At 38.8% G+C, this 24197-nt stretch overlaps 1 protein-coding gene across 2 annotated transcripts in view; it reads left to right on the plus strand.

Moving 5' to 3' along the window:
• LOC311167216 (diphosphoinositol polyphosphate phosphohydrolase 1) overlaps positions 1-24197 on the plus strand; it is a gene marked incomplete at both ends in the record, with an annotated part of 138800 nt that overhangs the window by 96480 nt on the left and 18123 nt on the right. The window lies entirely within an intron of this gene.

Consider the following 24197-nt stretch of genomic DNA (forward strand, 5'->3'; position numbering starts at 1 on the left):
TTTTCTTTTTTATTTAGTCACATAATGTTCAATGTACATGTATTGTGTTCCTGGGCCATGCCCAGTATATCTTAATAGATATGCTAGGATAAACAATTAGAAGTTAAGTTTTGGACTCTTAATTCCCTTAATTCAAGAGCTTATAGTCTGGTCGGTGAAGCTGAGAAACAGAAACAGGTAATTCAAAACCAGGAGGAAGGAACTGTTTCTCCATAGTATTTTGGTGACACCACGCTCTACTCTACTTGTGTTACCTCATGTAGGACTCATAACACAGTGGTGTAAGTTTTATCATCTCCATCTATTTATCCTGGCCTCATCAATAGTGCTGTTTAGATCCATTTCCTCATTCCAGAGTGAATTTAAGACTGATTCTAAAATAGCACTTAGAACAAGTCTGAATCTTCTTTTCTTTTGGGTCCAGTGTTTTCTGAAGTCCTCTTAGACTATTCTTACCCTTGGAAGACTGAACGAATTCTTTTTCCCTCTAAACTCCTACAAACTTAGATTGCTTGTGTCACTCATTTTATCATATATCTGGTATCCATAACTAGATTGTGATATCTGAGGACAAAGATTATGTTTCCTGTTTTGAATCGTCTCTTACTGTGCCTAGTATATAGGTAGGTGAATAGAAAGTAATTAATATATCCTTCTGTGACAGGTGGAACAATAAAAGTTCTAAAGAAATGCCCCAAATGGAAATAATCAAAGGACAGAAAATGATAAATATTGAGAAGGCATTCTTACAGTAGTAAGAATGGGTATCCCTTTTTCTTTTTAGACTTGGGATACTGGGGAACGTACAGAGTATAGGCTGGTCTTGAGGGACTTGGGGTACCTTGTCTACACTTTTGCTTCCTAGAAATGATGTACTATCCTTCAGTAGGTAAAAGGAGAATAGATTGAGGTAGGAATAAAGTGCTTGTAACATGAGAACTGAAAGATGCATCACCAGTCACTAAACTGTGTTCCTCGTAAGTTCAGTGTCTTACCTACTTCGTGTCTTGAGGGAAATATTTGAAATTAAACCCTGTCTGCCATTCTCAGTCCTGAGGAATCCTGACTTTGAGCAAAGCTTTTCCTCTCCAGTCAAGGAGGAGTTATATACTTAATTCTAGCATTTGGGAGGATAAAGAAGTGTCTGTGAACGCCTTAGAACTTTAGAATAAAGTGTCAAGTAAGTCAAATGTTTGTGCAAACAATAAAAATAGAGAAAAACAAAACATTACAAAAACAAACATTTCAGTGACTTCTATTAAAATAAATGGAGGGACCTCCCTGGTGGCACAAGGGGTTGAGATGCAACCTATGAGGCTGTCCACAGCCATTGCAGCACAAGTTTGATCCCTGGACTGCAAGGGAGCAACCCACAGGGCACAGCAGACCTCTCCTGACTCGCCCGCTGTTCCCCTCATCAGTGTACTTCAGTCATTCTGCCTGTTCTGTTCCCCACTCTGTCCCTGGTGAATCCTCTCACCCCCTTCACCTCTGGCCTGTACCCCAGTTCTTGTATGCGTAAATAACCTTTAAAAAAATAAAATGAAAATAAATAAAATGGAAGAAGGGGCCTCACTGGTAGCACAGGGGTTAAAGACACAGCACTCTTAAGCTACTGCCAGCCACTACAGCACGAGTTCGATCCCTGGTAGACCAGGGAACTACCCACATGGCAAGCAGACCTCTCCTGTCTTGCCCACTGTTCCCCTCAGCAATGTATTTCAGTCTGCCTGTTCTGTTCCCCACTCTGTCTATGGTGAATTCTCTCACATGCACCCCACCCCCACACTTCTGGCCTACACCCCAGTTCTTATATGCATAAATAAATAAATCTTTAAAAAAATAAATAAAATAAAATGGAGGGAGTAATTTTTCCTATTCCATAGCCCTCAACAGAAAATAAGACTTGGAGTCAGAGAAGATAGAGATAGATGTTTTTTATTGCCTTTATTTATAGCTTTTATAAATAGAAAGCACTATTCAGGGGTTTATTTAGTTTTCAAAATGCTATGACTTTTTTATCTTCACATTCATAGTCTTAATTCATAATGCTTACAGAGATGATTGTTCTATAAGCACAGGAGATTTTAACAGTCATTACGGGGCCATTGGATAACACAGAGACCTATTAATTGAAGACCTTTAATGTTTCAGATTGCGTTTACAAGTTTATTATGTTTGATTGCTTTTAAAAGAACTTTAGTTGTCTGACTTAATAATAAAACCCAGCAAAGTTCTTCAATAAAAAAGATCCTAAGTATCTCATATATTAAACTTAACTAATAAGCTTTATATTCTTGAAATAATTCCACAGGATATATTAAAAATATTAAGATTTTCAACTTAATATAAGTCAAAAATAAATTATTCTATTGTACTTTTGAAATTGAGGCTATCAGTTAATAAGCCAAATTCTTTGAAACATTATAAAATCATAAAGTGTCTGGTCTCCTTCTTAGCATAGAAATATTTATACAATAATTTTGGTGTTCGTAAACATTTCTATGTTTAATTCTAAATATTTCCAGAATTAAAGAATGCTTACCCACTAGAGAAACTGGCTGTTCCTGTTAAAGGGGCCAGCACTGTTGGGTAACCTACAGGAACTCTGATCCAGTTTATTTTTACCCTGTCAAGACTCTCTTAACTCCACAAGACTGGAGGTCACGGAGTGCATCGTGGGAGTGGGCACTGAGTGTGCACTATGTGGTGTCTGGCACCCCTGGCTAACTTTGTGCTTCAGCATGAAGGTTGCTTCCTCTGTAAAGTCACTGTGATTCCCCTCTGTAGATTTGTTGTTCTTCCTGTATGTTTCTCTTACAGTCTGTGCTTCTGGCATCAGGCTGTTTACACTTTATTCATCATGTTGCTTGTTTAGTTGCCTATCTTCTGTGCTGGATTTCACACCCTGTGTTGTCAGGTACCCCTCTTTCTCGCTCACTGTTGAATCCCCAGTGCTTATTACCACACTCAAGCGCTTAACAAAGTAAGTGCTATAAAAATTGATATCTACTAGAGCAGTCACATAAATGCCGCTGAGGTATGTATTCCTTTTTGAGTTGTCAGAGTAGACATATTTTCCAGATCCCTTTACGAGGAAGAATATGAAGTGTTATAGACAGGTTGTGCAGAGCTGGAAGCTTGGGTCATGGTGCACAAGCAGGTCTCACTCACTGTGGGGGGAATGATGGGAATGCAGTGTAGCTCCAGGAGCCTGGTCACTGCCCCAGTAGCCCATGCCCCTCTTTCTCTTTTTCTTTTTTTTAAAGATTTTCTTATTTATGCATACAAGAGCTGGGGTACAGGCCGGAGATGCAGGGGGTGAGAGGACTCACCAGAGACAGAGTGGGGAACAGAACAGGCAGACTGACTGAAATATACTGCTGAGGGGAGCAGTGGGCGAGTCAGTAGAGGTCTGCTGCACCCTGTGGGTTTCTCCCTGCCCGGGTCAGGATCAAATTCATGCTGCAGAGGCTGCGGATTGCTTCATAGTGCTGTGCTTAACCCCTTGTGCCACCAGGGAGGCCCCCCTCTTTTTTTTGTTATTTTATTTTATATATTTTTTACATCATTTTTCATTTTTTTGCAATGTATGCATTTTCATCTCGCTATAGTCCCTGTGAAATTCCCACCACCCATTCACCCGTAAACTATCACTGTGGTCCCCATTCCCTTCTCACCCCTGTTTTCATCCTACTCCCTTCTCCCCCCTGCAGAATGGCTCTGGTTTATAATTGCCTGTTGATTTTGATTTTTACTTTATTATAGTTACTTTTTTTTTCTTTCTTGATCCCTTATTTGGATCCTTTATATTCCTCCTTAAAATGAGACCATCCAATACTTTTCTTTTTCTTTCTGGCTTATTTCAGTGAGCATGATCCTTTCCAGCTCGATCCATGTTGCTGCAAATCCATGCCCCTCTTTCACTGAGGAGCTGCCTTTCTAATTTTTGTTAGTCTCCTAAGTCCTGTTTATCACTTTTGTTTTGCCCTTTTCCTCCTTTGGGCACCACTCTCTGTTGATTGTATGTTTCGCATTCACCCTTGTCAAGAGGAAGGACCTGCTTGGTTTTGCCTAGTTGCAGCCTTTGGACAGAGCTACACGTCATTAGCTTCTGGCCATTTTGAAGATGTCTGCCTTGCCTTGCATCAATTGCTAATTTATTATTCCGCTAGCTGTGTTCAGGATGGCAAGACCTTGTGCTATAAAAGCAGGACAACCTATGCTTAAGTACTGCCTTACTGAGAATCCTGTGTATATCGTAAAAAGAAATTTACTAATCCTGGAAAATGTTTATACACATTCCCAAGTGATCAAAACAGCATTTATATGAAGCCGTTTAGTGGAGAAGAAATGTGTGCTTATATAGAAGGAAGAATGAAAGTGCTTATACCTATACTTTGTGTCAAGCTCTGTTCTAAGTGTTTAAAACCATATGTTGTCTCATTTACTCTTCACCAGACCTCATGAAATAGGAACTGTGATTGACATTTTACAGGTCAGAAAAAATGGGTGTTCAGTGAATTTAGTCATTAGTTTAAACTGAGCCAAGCTAAATGTTCTCAAGTGCTGAAGGTAAGATTTGAATCCAGAATATCTAGTTTTAGCACCTACACTCCTGCTGCTGTGCTCCTTAAAAGAATGTCCACTAAGGGCCTCCCCGGTGGCGCAGCGGTTGAGCGCTGGGTTGCGAAGCTGCCCGCAGCCTCTGCAGCGCCGGTTTGATCCCCGGCTGCTCTCTGGCCACCAGAGGAGGGTCCCACATGGCGCGCAGACCTCTCCTGCCGCCCGCTGCTCCCCTCAGCAGTGTACTTCGGTCCTTCTGCCTGCTTTGCTCCCCGCTCTGGCTCTGGTGAATTCTCTCACCCTCCCGCACTTCTGACTGTACCCAGTGCTTGTATGTATAAAAAATAAATAAATCTTTAAAAAAAATAAAATAAAATAAAATAAAAAAATGGCACTGGAACAATTGGATATCCACAATGACAAGAATGAACCTTGACCTTTGCATCACACTATATGCAAGCATTAATTTGAAATGGATGATAGATTTAAATCTATAAAAAAAAAAAAAAAGAATGTCCACTAAAATGTTCAAGGTGGCTGTCTTCAATTAGTTCATGAATTTTCAAGTTTTCTGAATTGAAAGTATTTTGTTACAAGAATTTTTTTCTATATGTACATGAATGGGATGAGATTATTTAGTAGTTTGTCATGGCATTGTCAGGCCTACACTCAGTCTGCTCTGAAACTTTGTTCAACCCAGCATATTGGCCGAATTTCAGACATAGATAAATCTGTAGTGCTTGAAACATTAGCAATCATTTTTACATGACTCAAGCATTCCTTTTGTAAACTGGCCTCCATTTTTTAGCTGCTAATAGTCAAAATCCTATTATAGTGATCCCTCATAGGTTTGGGAAAATGAGGCTTTCTCCCAGGGCTGTGGACCTTGGTAACAGTGCATCTTGCCAGTGGCAGCAGAGCTTGTGTGAGCCAGCCACGTGACACTGTAATAAAGAAGAAAAGTACCTCTGTGTGGTTTTCAGAGCTATTCTTTCTTGCTAATTCAATGGGAAAGGTAAAACTGTTGGCTCACAGGAAAAAGAGAGAAGTTCAGTTTGAAACTATTTTGTCTTCTGTTCATCTGTTACATTTCCATTTCTTGTACCTATTCTCACCTTGGCCAAACTAAGAATGTTATCACAAAGAATACAGAACATCTGAAAACATTAACTGAAGGAGAAAATTATGTCCATACCTTCAACTGCATCTTCTTCAAAGGTGACAAATTTGGAACCTTCTATCTTTAGAGAGTTGTCAGTTATGATAATGGAGACTGTGTGGCCAAATGCCAGTTCCTTCTAGCTACTATTTCACATCTGAGCAAGGCCATAGCCACTGAACCACTTTTAACATGTAAACTCTAATATTTGTAGGCAGCCTGATAATTGATTTTTAGGCCTAGCATTAAAAAAAAACAAAAACGTAACTAAGTTCTCTGACTTCCTTACCTCTGTTGGATTATCACACTTCTCTCCCTTCTGGTTTTGCTGCACCTGCTGCTTTGCATTGTAAACGTACCATCTTGGAAATTTCTTCAGGTTAGTGATGTCTCCTTAATCTTACCTACACCGTGCTGACCTGCTTTAAGATTTTGGTAGACTGTCTTACATAAAGTAAAAATTTCACACCATAGTTCTCTCTATTTTCATTTAAGTTTTTTTGAATATCTTACAGCCTTAATTTAGTATCAAGAATTATGGTTGCTCCAAGAGCTCAGCACTTCTTCATAATTATCTCTAGTCTTACTAATCTCACATCAACCTACCATGAATTTATTGTAACCCTTTTGATCTCATTTGTGTTTTCAGATTAAAAAAAGGACAATGTCATAGCAAACTTTTTTATAAAAATCTGTATTTTCTAATCCTTATCCCTATGCCATGCATTTCCTGCCCTACAAAAATAAAATGGTTGTACTCTCTTATATATGTAGCATAAGGCTTCAACCAGAAGGCTCCATATGGTACCTCAGAACTGTCTCTAACAGAAAAGCAGTATTTCATGTCTCTTGTTAGACTAAGTGGAAATTTTAAAAAGCCTGTGACTACTTGGAAATAATTAAAGATACTCTTTTATCACCACCACCCCCTTTTTTTTTCTAGCTCATAAATGCTTTGATGCTATTTAGAGTGGAGAAAAAAGCGAAGAGTGTATGACTGTATTATTTTTTCATCTTTAGTTTTTTGCCCAACTTGAGCGGTTGTGAATGGAAGATGGGAATAGGGTAGAGATAGAATTTATTAGGGAAATAACATGTATTTTTTAAAAATTTAGAACTTTAATCAAACATTTATCACTTAGTGGCAATACTTTAAAATGTAAATAATATGTTAGGAATATTTTCAGTCATTTCAGTATAAGTTAAACATGGAGAGGTAAAGTTGTAGACCAGGGTCTCCAGCTCGTAGGCTTGTAGAAATTGGACAGGCTGTTGCCATTGGGTGTAGCTCTGACCAAGGAGAACTTGCTCTAGACAAGGGGCCTGACTTGCTCGGACCCAGCCAACAGCTGTTACATGGCATTTTAGACCTGGTGTGGCTCTGATGTTTCAAGAGAAACTTGGAAGCTGATTCTCATGCAAGATCTCCTGATCTTTTGCTGTAGGCAACTAACTTTAAAACATTGTTTTCAAGGGGGCCTCCCCTGTGGCGCAGCAGATTGAGCACCGTGCTGTGAAGCTGTCCACAGCCTCCGCAGTGTGGGTTCGATCCCAGCCAGCCGACTAGAATCCCACATGGCACAGCAGACCTCTCCTGTAGTGCCCACTGCGCCCTCAGCAGTGTATTTCTGTCGTCTGCTTGTTCTCCCTGTTCTATCTCTGGTTAATTCCCTCACCCTCCTGCACCTCTGGCCTGTACCCCAGCTCATGTATTAAAAATAAAATAAAATACTGTTTTCAAAATGTTCATCAAAATAATACATGGGGCCTCCCCTGGTGGTGCAGCGGTTGAGCACTGGACTGCGAAGCTGCCCGCAGCCTCTGCAGCACCAGTTTGATCCCCACCGCTGGCGAGGGTCCCACATGGCACGCAGACCTCTCCTGCCATGCCCGCTCCTCCCCTCAGCAGTGTTTTTCATTGTTCTGCCTGTTCTGTTCCCCGCTCTGGCTCTGGTGAATTCTCTCACCCTCCCGCACTTCTGACTGTACCCAGTGCTTGTATAAATAAATAAATCTTTAAAAAAAGAAAACAAAACAAAATAATGCATACATATGATTTAAAACAACAACTGTAGTACTGCTATTTTATAATGGAAAACAACTAAAAGACGTGTTCTTAATTAGGTAGGTGAACTGTGTTCCAGATTTTTACTTTATCTTGAAATGTAAACTGGTAAGTTCCAGCTTCCTGGAAGAAGATATTTTTATTTTTCAGTCTCCTCACTGATAAGTGAAAACAGTGTTTTTTATCCTTGGGAATATTTTGCTATCTAATGGAAAATATAATATTACCAAATTTATCTAGATATAAATTACCTTAAACCAAGAGAACCCATGAATAACACCATTTGTTTAAAAGCAGGCTTTATTTAAATGGTATTCTTTAAACTTCCATTATTTAATTTTTAAGGAATTTAAAATTATATGAATACCAATTCTTAGTAATAATGTGCATGTTTGGTAATACATGTACTAGTATATGTATATGTAATATATGTAATAATAATACACCAGTAGATTTATCTTAAAAATAGGAACAAAAATAGCATTTTCTGTATGTTTGAAACTTTTCAAAATAAAAAGTTGGCATGAGAATAGACATAAATAGTTGTATATCAAACTATAGTCAAGATCTTGAAGTGGAAACTATGATTTAACAACAGTATAATGGCCATCCCTTAGACAAATTATGATCTTACAATTACTGCCATGTCTTAATTTTTACATGATAAGAAGACAGACTTTTTAAGCTTCTTTGGTCACAGCATTATAAAATGTAAGAATCATCATGTCTCTTAATACATTACATGTAATGATATAATTCTGATAATTTATTCATTTTAAAGGTTTTAACGGGAAATGTGACTGATAAAAATTTCAGGGATGCCTTTGTTCACCTAACATGGACATACATTTTTGAATGTGGAAGCAACTTTATTCATTTCTCCTAGGAAAGTATATATGCAAAAGTATAGCAAAAGAAGTTAAGAGCTTTAGCCTTAAAAAATTAATTTTGAGTATATAAAATGAACAGAGAAAACATACCATGTCTTAGTGTGAAAGCTCATATGAGGCTGTTTTATGTCAGAGGACAGAATGAATCTGGCAAAGGCCCTTAAGTAAATCCGTATTGAATCTCCTGTTTCTGGCAGCTGATCGCTTAGAAAGGCCTTTCCTCTCAGTTACAATTCAGGGATGAAAGGAAACCTCAGCATGGACACTGCCTCCAGTGAAGGTCCTGGCTGAAGTGAGCTGTGATAATCCCTGTGCTCAACATTTGCTCTGTGCTCACGTGGCCAGGAATGTAATTCAACTCTGGCCCCAGAGCAAAGAGGCCTCTCTCTTCTTTCAGAGGAGGGCACCTCTCTGTTCCAAAGCTCTTAACAAAATGGTAAGTGACCAGTCCTGGGTTACTCCCATGAGAACTTCTAGAGTCAGCTTATAAAAGATTGAGAATGTTTAGTAACTATTCATTTAACTTTTGCAAAAATACTTAGTTGATACCATTGGCGTTATGAAAAGTGGTATTCAGAATGCTACTACATATTCATATTAGTGAGCATTTAAGTTTATATAGGTGCTTTTGACTAGGAATTTCCTTAAATGGTTTGCAAAAATTTGTAAACCTAAAGATCAAAACAGGATAATCTGAACAGGGTTTTATTATTATATTGCAATTGGATGGTTGGAAGAGAACTTCTGTATCGGCCTGGAGAGTTATAAAAACTTCCATAAAATGTAGTGACTGAGCTGAAAACTCGTGTGTGGTGTGCCCAGGTTCAGAGGAATAGGGCAGGCTCTCTAGCTGGAGGGAATCGTGTATAATGTCAGATGTGTGGTGTGTCCTAAAATGGAAAGCAGTTAGAATAACTAGTGTACAGTATCTTAAGATATTATAGGCATTTTAAAAACTTTTAATACACTATCTCCATCATCATCAGTAGAATTAGTTGAATAATTTGATACCATATATCAGCTTTTTTTTAATTGAGCTAACATTATTTTATAACACTGTATAGGTTTTAGGTGTACAGCTTACCTCAACAACTCAGTGTATCATACCACACCCACCACCTAATGTCTAGTCATCATCAACCAACAACAAATCTGTCCCTTTCCTCCCTTCTCTTCCCCCTCTCATAACTGCAGTCATTGTGTTGTCAGAGTCTCGGGATTTGTTTTTATTTACTTGTTTTCCCTTTTTTATATTCCACAAATGAAAGAACTCATGCTATTTGTCTTTTTCTCCTTTTCACTTATGCCATTAGCATAATCCCCTCAAGATTTACCCATGTTGCAAATGACAGTATTTACAATTTTTATGGCTGAATATTTCACTGTGTACCATACCTTCTTTATTCATTCAGCCTTCATCAGGCAGTTGGAATGTTTCCATATCTCTTGTGAGTAGTGGATACCAGCTTTTTTTGATTTGCATTTATCTGGTGACTACTAAGCTGGGTTTTCTTTTTCACTTACTACTACTAAGCTGGGTTTTCTTTTTCACTTACTTCCTCTCTGCTTAGATGTGGGAAACCCCAGAGAAGAGCAATCATCACTATCTTTCCCTCTCTGGCCCATGAGTTTGCAAGTCATTGAGCAGTACTATCCTCCCACCAAGGTAACCAGGTCTAAAAACTCTTTATTGGGAACTCCTTCACCAAACTGTCAAAGCCTTCCACCATCTAAACAGATAATAAACAGTCCTGTGCTTCAGGAGAGAGCAGTTATTAGAAGATTCCTTGAATGGCACTAAAAAAAGTCCACTTCATTTAGTTGGATTTTTGTTCTTTAGTTCTTATTGGGCTCAAGGAGTAAATTGAGGGCCTGAGTGGGTAGTTTGGGACGTCATCTGAATAGCCTGTGTTATCAATTAAGAAGTGTTGTGGGGCTCCGTCAGGCCCTAGGAAAAAATAGGTTTTGGTTTCAGAGTAGACCATAAAACATTCAAAAGGACTAAGTGCTTGAAGTGAGTTGTTAGAACAGAGGCAGTTAAAAAAGGCAACAGTATGTTTTCAACCAAGAGCTCTTCCGTGACATGTTTTCATTGCAATTAATGAGAGCTGAGAGGTGATCAATCAACTGTTTATGACTGTGTGACCAGTAATGTTCTGGGTGTGAAACTGGCTGAGAACATCACTGAGGAGTCTTCAGACTTGAGAAGCCTGTCTACATAATGGACTATCATGTTAAGTGGAATTTACTTTCATAGGATCATGTTATTATTGCAAAGGACATCGAGAGTTTTAAATCTGCGCTTTTGGTCAGTTGTACCTTTACATCATTCAAGCCTTCATTTTTTCCCTTTGAATACGTATTTATAAAAGATACTAACTTTGTATGTTATCAAAATGAATAATTTTTTAATGTTAATATTTTAAAAATTAACCTTAATGCTGTCCAGCAAGAGTATAACCACTCCACACCTATTTGAATAACTAAGAAAAGGATACATAATGCCATTCAAGAGCAGATTGAGAATGAGAAATGCAATTTAGTTTCTTGCTGCTTTCCTCTCTATTGAGTGAACTAAATACATGCAATATTAAATGTTTCAGAAAGAACAAAATCACATTGTATTTGGCAAAATTGAAATTTCTTTGTCATTTCAAGCTGAAGCTACCAGTCTTTTATTTTAAAATAAAAGCTAGATTATTGTTAAAAAAATAAATTGAGGGCCCCATAGGTGAAGAACACCTGAATCACTTAAGACTGCTACATCAGGGCCTCCCCAGTGGCGCAGCAGTTGAGCGCTGGGTTGTGAAGCTGCCCGCGGCCTCTGCGGCACCGGTTCGATCCCCGGCGGCTCCCCGGCCACCGGAGGAGGGTCCCGCATGGCACGCAGACCTCTCCTGCCGCCCGCTGCTCCCCTCAGCAGTGTACTTCAGTCCTTCTGCCTGCTCTGCTCCCCGCTCTGGCTCTGGTGAATTCTCTCACCCTCCTGCGCTTCTGACTATACCCAGTGCATGTACAAACAAACAAATAAATAAATAAAACATGCCTCTATAAAAAAAAAAAAAAAGACTGCTACATCAGTTTTCTTAAGCTTTCGTTGCCTTCCCTATCTCCCCTTTTAAAGGCCAGTCCTTCATACTGGTTTTTTTTTTTTTTTTTTGAGGGCAGGGGGAGGCTTGTTTGTTTTCAGATTCTCTGGTGGTTTAGAAGGCAGATTTATGTAATTCCCCTTTGGTAAAAACAAATTCAAAAAAATACTTCAAGGGTCCATTTACTTAAACTTGCCTGCCCTCTCAGAAAGTGTCCAAATAATCCCTCAGCAGCAGAAATGAGGAGGGCATTAGTGTGTTTGATAGGTGTACAGGCTTTGGAATCAGATACCTCAAATCGTGGTGCTGCTACTTAACTGCATGGTATTGGCAGTTTGTTTATCATCTCTAAGCATTGGTTTTCTTGTCTGGAACATAGAAAACTTGATAACACCTGCTTTATAGGTAGACACTTAGTAAGAACCCAAATATTAGCTATGATTATTCTTACTAGAAAAGGTAAGTAGCTTGTCCTAAATTACCCAGCCATGCACAGCCTCTCAGGAGTCTCTCCAAAAGCCCTGGGTTCTCATCCCCCACCCTTCATCAGATGGATGCTAGTAAGGTTAATGGACTATATAATTTTTTAGGTTACTTTAACTATGTAGTTAGGAAAGAAAGGCTGTATCTTTGGCGTTGGGTTTATTTTTTTAATGTTCACATAATTGAAAAAGAGTGCTGCCATCCTTTTAGAGTCTTCTGTAGCATGTTTTGTGAATTCTCAGAAGGGTTGACGTAGGAAGGGCAGGGAGTACCTTACTTTTAGATTCCGAAATGATTTTTAACTCTTGTCTAAAAGAAAATAACTGTAGTTTCAGATGGTTCAGTAATTAATCATGATGAGAATGATAGAACATGGCCTGTAAAATTTTCTTAGGGGAGTTAAGAAAAACTTTTTTGCCAAGTTTATTATTAGCTTTTTGGAACATTTCATATAAACAATCAGAAATTATATCATCTTTACAAATACAGACTTTTTATTGTTCCATTCTTATGTATCTGTATTTTTGTTGTTTTGAGCTATTAAATTCTGAGATGCTGTGTTTCTTTGTGTTTGTGATTGTTTCTCATTATATTTCTAATACTTTTTCCTTTATATTTTGTGTAATTCAGCATGTAAAGAATTACGATTGTTTTATTTCATAATGAATGTTACCATATAAGTCATACCTTATCAGCATAAAATTATGTTCTTTGTCCCATTTATTCTTTTATCTTTGAATTTCAGGACATAATAGGTAGTATCTTATTTCTTGTTTCAGGACGCCCCCCCTACTTTTTAAGGACGCCCCCCCCTACTAATTACCATTTGCCTGGTAATTAGTCAACCCTTTATTTTATTATACCTTTCTGTGTTAATTTGAATTAGTTATGTCTTTTTTACTTTGTTTTTCACTCAATCTGAATGTTGTTGGCCTTTGTATAGATTTAGCTTTATTAACATTAATTATGATAGCTTTTGAAAACATTCTTGTTATCTTTTATTATACTATATTCTATCTTACTTTCTTTTCTTATGACAAGTATGCATTTTGCTAAATTGGTTGTTCTTTATTTTCTCTATTGGCTTGGAAGTTATATGTACGATTTCTTTACTACTAGTAATTACCTCTACTTTCTTTTTTAATAGATTTTTTTTTAGAGCAGTTTAAGGTTCACAACAAAATTGAACAGAAATTACACCCTACCTCCACATACATACATTCCCCACTGTCAGCATACTATGCCTGAATGGTACATTTCTTAAAATTGATCATCCTACATTGACATATCATTATCACCCAGAGTCTATAGATTATATCATGGTTCACTCTTGGTGTTATATATACTGAGTTTTCACAAATGAATAGTGAAATGTACCCACTATTATAATAGTATCATGAGGAAGTATTTCACTGCACAAAAAATATCCTCTGTGCTCTGCCTATTAAACTGTCTGACCCCTGGCAACCACTCATTTTTTGGTCACAATATTTTTGTCTTTTCTGGAATGTTTTACAGTTGGAATATAGTCTGTAGACTTTTCGGATTGATTTCTTTTACTCCATAATTAATGTACATTTAAGATTCCACCATATCTTTTCCTTGCTTGATAGCTCATTTCTTTTTAGCACTGAATAATACTTCATTGCCCGGATGTACCACAATGTATCTGATTCACTTACTGAAGGACACCTGGGTTGCTGCCTAGTTTTGGTAATGAATAAAGCTGCTGTAAATGTTCTTGTACAGATTTTTCAGCACCTTTGGGTAAATACCAAGGAGCACAATTTCTAGATCACATGGTAAAAGTATATTTAGTTGTTTGAGAAACTGGCAAACTATCTTCCAAAATGGCTATACCATTTTATCAATACATTCCCACCACTAATCAATGAGAGTTCCTGTTATCCTACATCCTCCTTAGCGTTTGTTTTTGATGTTCTGGATTTTGTCCAATTTAATAAGTGTGTAGTGATACCTCATTGTTTCAGTTTGCAGTTAATGGCATATTTGGTTGATCATCTTTTTTATGTGCCTATTTGTCATCATCTGTATTTGTTCTTTGATGAGATGTCTCTCCAGGACTTCTACCCATTTTCTGACTGGGTGGTTCATTTTCTTATTGTTGAGTTTTGAGAGTTCTTTGTATATGTTGGATATCATTCCTTTATCAGATATGTGCTTTACAAATATTTTCCCACAGTCCATGGCTTGTCTTCTCATCCTCTTGACATTGACTTTCACAGAGCAGTTGTTTTTTATTTTAATGAAATCTGACTTGTCAATTTTTTCTTTCAAGTATTATGCCTTTGACAATTTATTTTAAAAGTCATCACCATGCTCTGGGACACTACGTTTCCTACTGTGTTTTCTTCTGAAAGTTTTATAGTTTTGTGTTCTATATTTAGAACTGTGAATCCATTTTGAGTTAATTTTTGTAAAAGATGTTAAAATCTTATGTTTAGATTCATTTGTGTGTGTGTGTGTGTGTGTGTGTGTGTAGCCATCCAATTGTTGCAGTACTATTTTGTTGAAAAGACTTAAGTTTTTTCCATTTTACAGGTTTTTTTTCCCTTTAGCAAAGATTAGTTAAGTATATTTATGGAGGTCTATTTCTTGTGCTTTCTGTTATGTTCTTTTGATATATTTGTCTCTTCTTTTGTCAAGACCACACCATCTCCTTTATCATAAGTCTTTTTTTTTAAGGTTTATTTATTTATGCATACTAGAACTGGGGTACAAAAGGTGCAGGGAGGCTGAGAGGATTCACCAGAGACAGAGTGGGGAACAGAACAAGCAGATCTACTGAAATACACTGCTGAGGTGAGCAGCGGGTGAGGCATTAGAGGTCTGCTGCGCTGTGTGGGTAGCTCCTTGACCAGCTGGGGATCAAACTTGTGCTGTAGAGGTTGCATATAGCTTCACAGTGCTGTGCTCAACCTGTCTTGCTACCAGGGAGGCCCTTTATCATAAGTCTTAAAGCTGGGTGGTAACATCTTCCAGTTGTGTTCTTTTCCTTCAGTTTTGGGTTGACTTTTCTGGGTCTTTTGCCTCCTCACATGAACTTTAGAATCAGTTTGCCATTCTCCACAAAAACACAGGAGTTTGATTAGAATTGCATTGAAACTGTAGATAAGGTGGCAAGAACGGACAGCTTTACAAATCTTCCTATTCTTGAACATGGAATATCTTTTTAGTACTTTGATTTCTTTCATCATAATTTTGTCTTTTCTATAGATCTTGTACGTATTATGTTAGCAATATCTATAAGTATGTAATTAAAGGAATTGCTAATGTAAATGGTACTGCATTGTTAATTTCAGATTCCACTTGCATATTGATACTAGGTAGGAAAGCATTTGATATTTGTATATTAACCTTGTATCTGCAACCTTGCTATAATCAGTTATTAGTTCCACCACTTTTTGGGGTCAGATCTTTCAGATTTGCTACAATCATATCATCTGCAAACAGTTTATTCTTCTTCCTTCCACTGTATACTTTTTATTTCCTCTATTTGTCTTATTGCATTAACTAGAACTTCTAGTATGATGTTGAAAAGGAGGGTTAAGGGTCATCCTTGCTTTGTAACTGATGTTAGTGTGAAAACTTCTTGTTTCTCATCATGTTTACATGATGCTTACTGTAGGAGGGTTTGGTAGCTATTCCTTATCAAGTTGATGTTCCTCTCTATGCCTATTACTGAGAGTTTTTATTATGAATAGGTGTTGGATTCTTGTTAAATGCTTTTTCTGTATCTGTTGATATGATTCTGTGAATTTTTCTTTTTTAGCCTGGTGATATGGTAGATACATTACTTGATCTTCAAATGAAGAGCCAGCCTTATCACTTGGTTACGGTTTACGACTTTTTTTAAAGATGTATTTATTTATGCATACAAGAACTGGGGTACAGGCCAGAGGTGCAGGGGGTGAAAGAATTCACCAGCGACAGAGTGGGGAACAGAACAGGCAGACTGACCAAAATAAATTGCTGAGGGGAGCAGCAGGCAAGACAGGAGAGGTCTGGAGCACCATGTGGAGCTCCCTGGCCGGCTGGCGATCGAACTCATGCTGCAGAGGCTGCAGATAGCTTCACAGTGCTGTGCTTAATCCCTTGAGCCACCAGGGAGGCCCTACAATTTTTTTAATGCATTGTTGCATTCAACCTGCTAATATCTTCTTGAGCGTTTTTACATCTCTATTTGTGAGAGATATTGTCTGTAGTTTTCTTGTTAATATTTTTGTCTGGTTTTGGTACTAAGATAATGTTGGCCTCATAGAATGAAGTAGGAGGCATAGCCTCTGCTTATAGCTCCTCAAAGAGGTACCTTATACCTTATACAGTTATCCCACAGTTCTTGGATATTTCGTATGTTTTGTTGTTGTTGTTTGGGGGAGCAGAGTTTGCTCCCCTTTTCAGTCTTTTTTCTCTTTGTATTTCAGTTTTGGAAATTCCTATTGACATACGCTCAAGTGTGAAATTTCTTTCCTCAGCCATGTCTGGTCTACTAACAAGCCCACCAAAGGCCATTCTTCAGTTCTGTTAACAATGTGTTTAATCTCTAGCATTACTTTTTCATTCATTCTTAAAATTTCCATCTTTTTGCTTATATTACCCATAAGTTCTTACTTTTTCCACCAGAACCCTTGGTGTATATAATCATAGTTATTTTAAATTCACAATCCGATGGTTTTAGCATCCCTACCATATCTGTGTCTGGTTCTGATGTTCATTCTATGTCATCAAGCTGTGTTTTTTCCTTTTAGTATGCCATGTAATTTTTTTGCTGAAAGCTGAAAATGATGTGCTAGATAAAAGGAACTTTGGTAAATAGGCCTTTGTTAATGTGACAAGTTGTGCAGGGAACGGAAACATTCTATGGTGTTATTACAGTTCTCAATGTTTTGGTGATTCTGGGTCCCTGGACTGTGAACTTCACAGAATCCTCTCATTAGTTCCTGCTTCTTCACCCCCTTCATAACATTTTGTAGGAAACAGGATAGCTGGAGAGAGCTGGAATTGTGTGTTACCCTTCTCCCAAGTTGACTAGACTATTAAAACCCCTAATAGTTAAGCTTTGGGGCTCTGGTAAAATAGTTTCTCTTGAAAACAGACTTTGTTAAGAGCAGATGCTCTGAAATATTTCAAAATGGCTATTATTCCCCCCACCCCGCTTCTGAGAAGTAGCAGGGGATTTTTCTTAAATATTCACTGAGAAAACCTAGTAGAACTCCTAGAGATAAAACACAAAAGTGTGGTGGCCTTGCCCTGAAATTTTTACTTTCAAACCTGTCCACTAAACCTCCCGCAACTGGCCAATTACAGTTTAGGTTGTCCTGCTCTCCTTTCTGCTGGTTCCCGTATTGGTTTCTGCTCCCAAATTATGATTCTCTTTATCTATCTGTCTATCCAAATTTGAAGACAGTTGTTTGCCCTGTCATTTTGCTTTTCTAAAGAATCTAGGAAGGATGGTTAATTTTTATTTTGTTCAGCTTTTTATTTGTTAGGATGGCATGGCAGCTTCTAAGCTCCTTGTATGTAGGACCAGAAACTAGATATCCTCTTCACTTTTTTTTTTTCCAGGTTTAATATTTCTTTATTACAGTGAAGTTTATATCTACTATGTTAATATATATAAATGTATATATATTTGTTCTTTATTTTTCTCAGGATACATTATGGATGTATAGATTCTTCTTTTTTTATGTTATTATCTCTTTTTTTTTTAAATAATAAATTTTATTTTTATATTCCCCATACAATTGCAACTCCCCCATTCTGACCCCAATCCCTCCCCTCCCACCCCCCACCCCCCAAAAAGTGTCTCTGGTTCATAGTTTTTTTAAAAGATTTATTTATTTATGCATACAAGAGCTGGGGTTCAAGCCAGAGGTGGAGGGGGGTTGAGAGGATTCACCAGAGACAGTGGGGAGCAGAACAGGCAGATCTACTGAAATATACTGCTGAGGGGAGCAGGGGGCAAGACAGGAGAGGTCTGCTGTGCCATGTGGGTCACCTTCCTGGCCAGGGATCAAGCTCATGCTGCAGTGGCTGCAGATAGCTTCATAGTGCTGCATCTTTGCCCTTTGCACCACCAGGGAGGTCCCACTTCACTTTTAAAGGACATTTGAACAGGTATTTATTTTTCCAGCCAAACAGAATAGTGCTCACACACATCAATCTGAAACATTAAAAACTAGTATCTTCTTAGTGTTCAATTCTCATTTTGTTTAAAGTTAAAACTTTAGATTATCGGGCCTCCCCTTGTGGCGCAGGCGGTTGAACGCCGCACTGAGAAGCTGTCCGCAGCCTCTGCAGTGGAGGTTAGATCCCGGCCAGCTGGCGAGGGTCCCACATGGCGCGGCAGACCTCTCCTGTCTCACCTGCTGCTCCCCTCAGCAGTGTATTTCGTCATTCTGCCTGTTCTGTTCCCCACTGTCCCGCGCATCTGGCCTGTACCCCAGTTCTTGTATAAATAAATAAATAAATCTTTAAAAAAAACAAACTTTAGATTATCATTTAGATATTATTCTTGAAAATGCAAAAAGTTATTCGTTATATTGACAACAGCCATATCAATAATAATTATTTAAACTTGATCACAGCTATTTCCCCTTTTTCCTTATCTCTACTCCCTCTCCTAATCCCCTTCCCCACCACAGATTACTCTTTCCTATATCCTTTTTCTCCTTTATTCTGATAGTATACTGGGGTAATTATCTTCAAAAAATACAGAGACTCGGGCCTCCCCGGTGGCGCAGCGGTTGAGCGCTGGGTTGCGAAGCTGCCCGCGGCCTCTGCGGCACCGGTTCGATCCCCGGCTGCTCCCTGGCCACCGGGTGAGGGTCCCACATGGCGCGCAGACCTCTCCTGCCGCCCGCTGCTCCCCTCAGCAGTGTCCTTCGGTCCTTCTGCCTGGTCTGCTCCCCGCTCTGGCTCTGGTGAATTCTCTCACCCTCCCGCACTTCTGACTGTACCCAGTGCTTGTATAAGTAAACAAACAAATAAAATAAATAAATAAATAAAAACATGCCTCTATAAACAAACAAACAAAGAAAAAATACAGAGACTCATTACATGTTTCAAAAAATATTTTCTTTGCACATGAATGGTTTGCTTATATATAGACTCTCTGAACAATGATCCTTTTCCTCTGCCCTGTTCACTTCAAGTATTTGGTATTATAGAGGAAAAGTCTGATTTCAGAATTTTTCCCCTGTGTAAACATATGGAAACTTTCTCTTTATTCTTGCAATTTAGTAATATCACTGGAGTATGCTTCATATTGTGAGTGATCCCTGTTAATAGAAAGTTATGTACCAGGGCCTCCCTGGTGGCACAGCGGGTTGAGCGCAGCGTGGGTTCGATTCCCGGCCGGCCAGGGAGATTCCCACATGCCGCCGCACACCTTTCCTGTCTCGCCCGCTGCTCCCCTCAGCAGTGCTTTCAGTCCATCTTCCTGTTCTGCTCCCCGCTCTGCCTATGGTGAATCCTCTCACCCTCCCATGCCTCTGGCCTGTACCCCAGCTCGTCTATAAATAAAATAAATCTTTAAAAAAGAAAAAAGGTATGTATCTTTTCTTAGCTTCGGGAAAATTTTTTTCTTCAATTACTCCACCTTCATCAGTTTCATTTTCTTCTCCTGAAACTCATTATAATGTTGTCCTCATAAATTTTTAATCTCTACATTCTTTCTCTGCATGCTGGGAGAATTCTTCTGATATTGCCTTCTGTGTCTCTGCTTTTCTCTGTTCTCCATTAGCTATTCATTGTCTTCTCTGGGGTTATTAGTTTGTTAATCATAATGGTGATGTTACTGAAGAACACTTGTTTTCATGTTGCCTCCTATTCAGAACAGCTTGCCACTGTTTTCTAATTGTAATGTCTTGAGTCTTATTGAATAAGAAGTCATTTTTTCTTTGGCTACCTCTATTTCTTGTATTATCAAGTTGGTTTCCTTACTGCTTTTTCATGACTTGTGTGTGTTTGGTAGTTGTAACTGAAATAAATGCTTCCAGTGGTTTCAGATCTTTTCTTCAGAAGCAATCTCTTCTTCATGCCTATCTTTACTTTCCTGATTTACCTGCCTCTGCAGCGACCCATGCACTACAATCTTTCCAAACTTGCTCATTAAAAACTGACCGATCTTGCAGGATCCAGCTCCCCATATACTCTGCAGAACAGAATTCTGGTGACTGTTCAGTCTCTGCTCTAAGCATTCAGGGTTTAGTCTAACTCTGTATATGTTGTGTCAGGGCAGTTATGGGGTTGGCGGGGTACAGTTGGAGCAGAAGATTCTTTACTTTCCTCACAGGATTTACCTCTTCATGTTGCTGTTTTCCCATTCACTCCACTCTTACCTGCCTAGTCATCTGCCAAGATTCAAAGTTTCATGTATGTTGGCGTTACAAAGGGCATTAATAAATAAATATTTAGGGCCTCCCTGGTGGCGCAAGGGGTTAAGCACTGCACTATGAAGCAATCCGCAGCCTCTGCAACACGAGTTCAATCCCCGGCCAGGGAGCAACCCACATGGCAAAACAGACATCTGTCTCGCCCGCTGCTCCTCTCGGCAGTGTATTTCAGTCAGTCTGCCTGTTCTGTTCCCCATTGTCTCTGGTGAATTCTCTCACCCCACCCCCCTACCCCCGCATCTCTGGCCTGTACCCCAGCTCTTGTATGCATAAATAAATATTTTTTTAAATAATAAATAAAATAAATATGTATTTTTAAATTTCCTTATTAAAAAAAGAAAATTAAGACTGAGGGAGTCAATATGTAGACCTATCCATCTAGGATGTTTCTTTTTTAACACAACCTTTTCCCTTATTCTAAAATTATATTAAAACAATATTTGTGCATAGTACATGGTTCAAAAATAAAACAGGACTGGAAAACTTAGAATGAAAAGAAACATTTCTTAAGTAATTCTTTAAGGGAAAATACACAGTAGGTAGTATCTTATTTCTTGTTTCATGGTTTCACTGTCTTGCTGAATAGTTCTCTCAATATTTATCTCTCAGAATTTTTTTGTTGTGAAAATCATCACTTAAAATTAAAAATATCAATATTATGGACAATAAATTTGATACTAGTTAAGTTCTTATCCCTCTGTAGATAATCTTAGAGTTCTTTTGTATTTTTTTTCTCCTCCCATTTATCCTAAGGTTTTGAAATTTCTCAGTGATTTGTAATTTCTTCTAATAGATACTGGATCCCCTAAAGTCAGCCTTCAGTCTTAATCTTTTCTGATCATATTTTTTATCTTTTTTCTGTTAAATGTTTTGGGAAGTTTCATTGATTTAATACATCTAATGAGTTTTATTTCAGAAATCATATTTTTCCGTTTTTAGATACTATTTTTATTCTTAGTTGCTTTTACGTACAATTGTTCTTTTTTTAGGATGCTGTAACTTCTCAGACTTCTTTAAGGATAACTAATCTTCCCCGAGTTTTCTTCTCTTCCTTGAATTTCTCTGTTGACCAAAACTAGTTTTCATTTGTTTATCTTGATCTTTCTTTCCTTTTTTGGTGACTTTTCCTTGGATGCCTGATGGTTACCATTGTCCAGTCACAGTTAGGAATGAGGCAGTAGCAGCTCCCAAAAGGGAGCTCTGTGTAAATGGGTAGATACATGGAGTGAACTAAAGGGAAGTGGAGCTGCGTGCCAGGGATCTTCTGAAAGAATGACTCAATTGAAGGGCTTTATTCTGGGGGTGTTTATAGCTACAGTAACTCTTCCCAGTTTTTCTGCTTCTATTAGTGCCCTCAGTTGTCTTGGTGATGGGTGCCTGGCTCCTGCAGTTATGGGGATAGCTGTTTGGTATTTAGACCTTTGGCTTTCAGGACCTCTTCTCTCTGTGTCCCTGCCATATCCTGCCCTAGAACCTCTTGATATCTGGAAGCTAAGCTGGCTTCTTTTGCTTTTCTTCATCTGCCAACCCAGTTCATCACTTTACATCTTTTTTTTTTTTATTTATTTTTTAAATTTTTTTTTGAAGATTTATTTATTTATTCATACAAGCACTGGGTACAGTCAGAAGCGCAGGAGGGTGAGAGGTTTTGCCAGAGCCAGAGCAGGGAGCAGAGCAGGCAGAAGGACCGAAGTACACTGCTGAGGGGAGCAGCGGGCAGCAGGAGAGGTCTGTGCACCATGTGGGACCCTCGCTGGCGGCCGGGGATCGAACTGGCGCTGCAGAGGCTGCGGGCAGCTTCGCAGCCCCGCGCTCAACCGCTGCGCCACCAGGGGAGGCCCTTTACATCTTTTTTTTTTTTTTTTAAAGATTTATTTATTCATGCAAACAAGAACCGGGGTACAGACCAGATGCACAGGAGGGTGAGAGGATTCACCAGAGACAGAGTGGGGAGCAGAATAGGCAGACTGACTGAAATACACTGCTGAGGGGAGCAGCAGGCGAGATAGGAGAGGTCTGCGGCGCCATGTGGGATTCTCCCCAGCCGGCCCGCATTGAACCCGTGCTGCAGAGGCTGCGGACAGCTTCACAGCACTGTGCTCAACCACCTGTGCCACAAGGGGAGGCCCTCACTTTACCTCTTAAAATTTTTTTAATCTCCTGTCTTGTGATAGCCCCTTTCCAGTTTAATCTCATACTTCCATTTTAATGGGACATCGCAGGAGGAGATGACATGTTTAGTCTACCACTACATTTTTAGCTTTATTATTTTTTATTTTTAGACTTATATCTCCTCTCTTTTCCTTTGACTCTGAAATTTTCCTGTAAATATTTGTGTTTCCCTAAGCTAATTATCTAAGATACTAAACATTCGGAGTATTTTGCTTTCAATAGATATGTTCCCCTTCAAAAAACTTTACAAGTATGGGCCTCCCCGGTGGCGCAGCGGTTGAGCGCTGGGTTGCGAAGCTGCCCGCAGCCTCTGCAGCGCCGGTTCCATCCCGGGCTGCTCCCAGGCCACCGGAGGAGGGTCCCACATGGCGCGCAGACCTCTCCTGCCGCCCGCTGCTCCCCTCAGCAGTGTACTTCGGTCCTTCTGCCTGCTCTGCTCCCAGCTCTGGCTCTGGTGAATTCTCTCACCCTCTGGCGCTTCTGACTGTACTCAGTGCTTGCATAAATAAATAAATAAATAAATCTTTAAAAAAAAAAAAAACAAAAAACTTTACAAGTAGATCACATTTTTGTGCATTCAGTCGTCTTCTTTATGATTCATCTTAAACACTAGCCATTTTTAAGAGGAATCGCTCTTTAGCCAAAGAAAGTATATCTTGTTTTTTAAATTTTAAACTTAGGAGAACAAATTTAAAGGTTAGCTCTCTTTTACTGCAAATAACTACTCCTAAATTATCTTTCAACTTAAAAAGAGAACAAGATATCTTTTAATTCAATTTATCTGTCTATATTATCACAGAATTGGGTGCAACCCATTGATGAATAGTTAATTCAGTGGCTTAGTATAGAGATTAGAATCTGTTCTCTTAGAGAATATAGCACTGTGTTTGAGCTAGTTTGTATTGGAGCACTGACTAGAGACTGAATTACTGGGACAGCAGCCAGTCGCCTTCTGCTAAATGAATTGAGCCCAGATGATGCTTCTAAAACAGTTGTATTTGCTTTCCCATCCAGCTTCACATTCCAGGAAAGGATTTTTAGTCATTAGGAAGTATATCCACAGCTTACTTCCCATTGACTCGAATACAATTCACAGTGGTTTCAGCAAATATTAAAAGCCTCCTTGGCTCTGGAGACTCCACTGCCTTTAAACTACCAACAGGCACTGGTCATGGGTAGGTCTAACTTGTCTGGATGAAGTGCCATTTAACAGCTTCCTTTCAATTCAGTGAACTTCCAAATGCAGACTACCTAGCACTGAGCTTGCTACACAGGAAGCGAATTGAAGGACTGATTCTAACTCACTCAAAGGGATCCCATGTGGGTCAATAAAAAGCTAAGTTTCCAGGTTAAATC

Source organism: Talpa europaea, assembly GCF_964194135.1.
Source record: "Talpa europaea genome assembly, chromosome: 2".
In the NCBI taxonomy this organism is placed as follows: Eukaryota; Metazoa; Chordata; class Mammalia; order Eulipotyphla; family Talpidae; genus Talpa; species Talpa europaea.